General features: G+C 52.0%; 1 protein-coding gene across 1 annotated transcript in view; it reads left to right on the top strand.

Annotated features, from left to right (window-relative positions):
* GRIK4 (glutamate ionotropic receptor kainate type subunit 4) overlaps positions 1-6,000 on the top strand; it is a 297,108-nt gene that overhangs the window by 216,309 nt on the left and 74,799 nt on the right. The window lies entirely within an intron of this gene.

The following is a 6,000-nucleotide window of genomic DNA, read 5'->3' as shown; positions in this document are numbered from 1 at the left end:
AGTTGCTGTTTCATATGGAAATGCTATCTGATGAGTTCCAGAGCAGCTGGAGAAGAGGGATGGGGGGACGAGACAACGCAGTTCGTGCATGCCTCTTCCAGGGGCGCCCTGACGGCCAGGGGGCTGTGCGTGGCTCAGGGAAGGGAACCTTATGACAGAGAAGCCCAGCAGGGTGCCGGATCCAGTCCACTAGGGTGGCCCCTACTCTTTCACGACAGCCTACTTTGCTCGGCGCCTACTGTGCACAAAATGCCCCCCGCCCTGCAGCGGACATCTGAATTTCAGTAGGTTTTATGGCCTGTTTCTTCATTTCCAGATGGTCAAAAGGAAGTTCTCAATCTATAGAGCAAGGGACCATCTGCCTGTTTTATTTGATTCAATTCTCTTCAACAATTACCAAACCCTTCTCCCCATGGATCAGGCACCGTGTTCATTCCCGGAGACACGAAGATGAATAAGGCTCGGTCTCTAGCCTCAAAGAGGTTATAATTTAGGAGATGGCATGGGTCAAGTGCACTCACGGCCAAGGTCGTCTTCTTCCCTGGCGAAGATCTCATGTTTTAAAAGACTTGTCAGTTAAACCAGCTGCATATATTAAGTAATAATTAGTTTGCTCCTCTCCCCTCACTCTTCCCTTTTAACTAATCAAAAGCACATTCCCCTGCCTGGCTCGGTGTCTTATCAGCAGGAGATAGCCAGTGTTGCCACTGCCGATAGAACTCCAGCCCAAAGCAGAGACTCCATGTCCTGGGTTGGCTGCTTAGCCTTATCACTGCTAAGTGCGCCAGGTCTGCAAACGGGTCTGTTTCTTTAGGCTTTTTGAGATAATGAAAGAGCTTGGGGACCTCCATCGCTACATTCGAGAACTCCCGGGGCCCAGGAACCTGAGGCTAGAATTCTTGATCCACTGTAGGCAGAGTGGGGTAGAAGCCAGGAAGGAGGTGCCCAGCTAGCACTGTGGGTTGGAAGGGAGAGGCTCGCATGCCATCGGGAAGGTTAGCTAAGCCTCGGGATAAGAAGGGACACAGAAGACAGGCTCCAAAAGACAGGGAGAGAGGGGGAGGGAGAGGTGAATAAAGCACAGCATTGTGGGTGGTTAGGAAGTGCTGGAAAGGGCCAGTTTTCCAGGAATGGGCATTGGTGGAAGGGAACGGGAGGCCAGAAAAGTAGGCTACAGTGCTGAGGAACTTGAATGGTGCCCCGTTGAGTGTTCCCTTCATGTAGTGGGAAATGGAGTCACTGAATATTTTCATTTGCTTTTTCAGTGAATATTGGGGAGGGGATCAATACTGTAGGGCGCTGTGGTGGGTACCCAGGGATAGACAGAGCTGAGAGTGCAGGTGTCAGTGTGGACCCACTGAGCCAGGGAAATCTGAGCAGAGACCTGATGGGGAGAGGTGAGAGCCAAGTGGCCATCTGGGAAGGAATATTCCAGGCTGAAGGAGGGAACAGTCGGAGCGAAGCATAGAGACAGCAGTTCCAGCTCCCAGACTGTTGGTCACTCCCCCTGTCAGCTCCAGCTTTAGCCTCTCTGAACCAACCTGGAAATGCCAGAAAGATTGGAGGGTGGTGGTATCACCACAGCCCCTGAGGTCTGCTAGAGCCTGGCTTTGCTGGGCAATGGTGAGCTGTGGTCCTGGCCGGGGCAGGGGTGTGGGTCATCACTGCTGGGACCTCCCACAAAGCCTGTGCCCCCACTGAGGCCCATTTACCTCTGTCACCTGAGTGTGACCTCCATCGAGATCCCTTCTCAATTGCTCAGTCTAGTCCCCCATACGCCCTACCCCTCTGTCAGCATGGTCTTCCTAAAGTCAGAATTATCCTGTCACTTCATCACTTACAATCCTTCAGTGCTGCCCAGGACCCACCACCCTGTGCTCGGAATAGAAACCCCTCATAACCAAGCCCAGCCTGCTCTACCTGCTTCCTCTCCGCACGACATGGGGTCTAGCACTACAAGGCCGCACAACACTTCCTCACTGTATTATGCCTTTCCCTGCCTCTGCACCTGTTGTTCCCTCAGCCCAGAATACCCTTCCCCCTAAATCCCATTTCCAACTGGAAATGCCTGTGTGCCCTTCAGAGCTCTGTTCACATGTCACTTCCTCCATGAAGTCTTCCCTAACCTGACTCCTGCACTCCCCCATCTCTAGCGTCTTGCCCACACTTCTCTGGTGGCATTTCTCCTATCAGAGGCTGTTTACACTCTATCTCCCCTTCTATAATGGGAGCTCCTTGAAGATTGGGGTCCTTGACACAAAGTAGGAGCTTGAAGATTAGAATTTGAAAAAAGGAGTCCCTTCCTACAGAGTAGAAAGATGTCCCTTAAAAGCCAACCCACTGCTGGGTTGTACTTCCTGCCTCTCAAGGGCTGGAATTGGACAGTGCTGAGAGCTTTGGCACAACCCACAGGGATATGGAGACCACAGCGGTGTGTTTCTAGATGGGGAAAGTCGATCTGACTCTGTGTGCGTGCACGCACACAGATGGCTCACATATGCACACAAGTGTTCAAGTGTGGCAGCAGGGCCCCTCGGTGCTAGGTGACATTTAACAACCTGGTAAGCACGATTCAGACACAAATCTCTTCTTGTGCCTGTGTGTCTAAAATGGCTGCTACAACTCTCACCAGGATTGTTTACCTTAATTTAGTCTCTGATGACCATTTGTGGGTTATCCTTGGCAAACAGTAATCCTGAGTCCCTTAAAACTCAGCACATATCACTGTTGTCTCCTGTTCCTGTCCGGGCACACTTGGGAATGTGAATGATTTATTGGTTAATACGAGCAAACACACAGAATCAGCCTTAGCTCTTACTCCTTGAGCCCTTACCCCAAGTTGAACATTCTGCCTGCGTTTCCCTTCCCATTCTCCTAATACTGGTGCCAGGACACCAGGGCTCCTGCTCCAAGCCGGCACTCAGCCCCCACATTTTCCAAAGTACCGGTGAGCCCCAACCTTCCCAATAGTTTGGCTTTCCCACATGTCTGTTCCTTCCAAGATTGGCTTTTTTTTTTTTTTGGTAGATATTTATTTTGTTTTTGAGAGAGCGCACATACGCAAGCAGGGGAGGGGCAGAGTGAGAGAGAAGGAAAGACAGAATCACAAGCAGGATCCGTATCATCAGTATAGAGCTCAATGCAGGGCTCAAACTCACAGCGAGATCATGACCGAAGCCAAAGTCCGACGCTTAACTGACTGAGCCATCCAGGCGCCCCCAAGCTTGGCCTTTTGTATGTTTACTTTGAACATGCCTGTGAGTTCTAAGTTAACTTGAGAGTAGAGAGTTTCTGGGGAGATGAATTTAGTGATGCTCCTTGGGATAATTAAAGGTAGCCTGGGGTGTTGCCAACCCAGGGCTGGAACCCCCAGCCAAGCCCTATCCTGGCGTTGTTCACTTGCTCAGTCCACAAGTGCCTGATGCCGGAGCCAGACCTGGGTACCAGAGAAGGGGAAGAATCCGTCCAGGCCCCACTTACATTCTACTTGGGGTCATAGCCTGGAGGATGACCGGGCCACATGAGGCAGTGAGAACTCTGAGAAATGAGTTGGCTTCAGAGGAGGTGATGGAACCCCCAAGGACAGAGGTGAATTTGGTTAAGAGAAAGAGGGAGAGCAGCTGGGGCAGAAAGAAACCCTTGAGTGGAAGACAGCAGGTGTGGAAGACAGAAGACTGGCCCACCTCATTGACATGGCAGTGAACTTGGCCATGAAACAGAACCAGGCCACCTTCAACACAGAGCTCCATCTCCCTGACGTACAACCTTCTACCATCTTCTCTCCCACTTTACACCCACAAAATCACCCTCCCTTACCACCCCTCCCCATGACCTCTGGTCTGTCTGATTCCCCATCCTTTCTGATTCTCCGTACTCCCCAACCCTGAAGCCCCTTCCAGCTTGAGCTCAGCAAACCAATGTTTCAGTACTTGCATCTCTTAGCTTCCAGCACCATCTCCACCATAATGCTCAGCCATCTCATCTCATGAGTGTCCCAAGCCCAATCCTCCTCACAATCCCCACTCACAGCTACCCATCGACAGTCACCTCCCAACCGCCGTCCTCTGGACCTTGGTACTCCCTGGGCTCATGTCTTGCTCATTTCCTGTCATATCTCCTGAGAAGTTCTACCAAACCTTCTGTGCACCGAGCCCTCAGTTCAGCCCCGAACATGACTCTGCGGCCTGGCACAGATGCCCTCACCTCTGTCCCTTTCCCTCCTCTCTGTGTCCATGTCCATGTCTCCACCACCTCACCTACAGGCCCCCTTCTCAGCTTCATTGTCACCTTGGCCCCATCACCTTCCACTTGGCCCCAGGACCTCACTGCACCGTAGATCTCTCTTCCTTCTCTCGTCTTTCCTTCTCATGGGATTCTTCCTTTCCACCTGCAAGTATACCCTGGTTTCTCCCGTCTTCAGATACCATTGCCATCCCCTTGCCCATATCCTGCTGCCCCTCCAGCAACCCTCCAGTTTAGGGATTGTAAGTCATGGTGGACGTTTGTGGACACTCAGGGAATCTTCCAGCCCAGTGGTTTGCAGCTGGGGAAACTGAGGCTGGAGGAGAGATGAGGCAAGTAGAAGTTGGGTGGAGAGGCCACGCCCCTGCCTTTCTTTATCTCCTGACTTCTCAAGGTTCTGGTACTTCTTTCTCGTGCACCTCTCGTTCACTCCCCATTCCTGTGGAGTCCTGCTGTGCCTGCTGCACCTGCCATGGGAGGGTTGCCAGCAACACCTGGCCAGGGGTCCCCTTCACAGCCCTGCTTCATCTCCATAGGGGAAGGTGCACGCACCTTCTTGAACCTCCTTCCTCCTTGGCTTTCGTGGCCCCATTTTCCGGACTTTCAGCCTTTCTGGCTGCTTCTGCTTTAGCTTCTTCTACAGATGCTCTTCATTTTCCTACTGTCTAAGATCTGGGTCTTGTCCCCATTCTGTCCTCCCTCAGTTCTTCCCCCTTAATGGCCTCACATACCCTGGAGCTTCAGCTGTCTGCTCTGTATGGAGACCTCCCAATCCCTGCCCCAGTCTTGCCCTCACACCACATTATAAACACACAGTCAGGGGTTTCCTCCTGGATAGCCCACAAGCACCTCAAATTCAACATGACCCAAATCCACTTCCCTTCCAGACCATCCATTGCCAGTGATGACACCATCCTCAGGGCAGACACCCAGGCCCCAACAGTCTGGGGACCCCCTCCCCTCTGTGCCCCACTCCCCACCCATCGTCAAGCCTGACCCTCTGTGTGTTTCTTACAGCTCTCTGCGCCCCATCATTATCTCACATCAGGAGAGAGTCTGTTCTTGCCCCCAGATGCTCTCTCTTATTATTTAATATTCTTAATCTTTAAGTCTTTCAGTCAATGCTCCCCTACTAGGTGTGTAGGCTGTGTATCCACCTTTCCTTGTTATCCAAGGCCCCTTCTGACCCTGATTTATTCTCCTGGCACACAACCCACGCTCCAGCTGAATAGAGGATCCGTTGTCCCCTGAAGAGGCCATGCTCCTTCTCACTCAACATTATGCCCTTGATCTTGCCTCTCCCCTGCCTCTGATGCCTTCTATTCACACCATTCCACCTGCATTCCATCACCCTCTGGAACTCTTGGATTCTACCTTTTCCCATGGAACATTCTCTGGATGTTTCACCTGAGAAACCCACCCCTCTCCCCAGGGCTCTCATGGCTGGATCTGCATTTGGTCAGTACATGCTCTTACATCACTAGTTATATTGTCCACATCCGAGTAATCTCATAATGCCCTGTGATAGTCCATGTGGAATAAAGAAACAGAAGGGGAAAAAGGAAGGGATGGAATGAGGGTGAGGTCCGATGATGACCTTGCACAAGACAGAGGGGCTTCAGCTTGACCCTCTGTGCATTGAGACCCTTGTGTGTTCTTGGTGTCTTGAAGTGGGGAGGGGAGCGATTATCACCTCCAGAGCAGCCCGTCGCCCAAGTCACCTCGTCTCCTCCCTGACCTCTGCCCTGGCACCCCCAT

Source organism: Suricata suricatta, chromosome 11, assembly GCF_006229205.1.
Source record: "Suricata suricatta isolate VVHF042 chromosome 11, meerkat_22Aug2017_6uvM2_HiC, whole genome shotgun sequence".
NCBI lineage: Eukaryota > Metazoa > Chordata > Mammalia > Carnivora > Herpestidae > Suricata > Suricata suricatta.
Note: the sequence above shows the minus strand (reverse complement) of the source record. Positions and strands in the feature narration are given on the sequence as shown.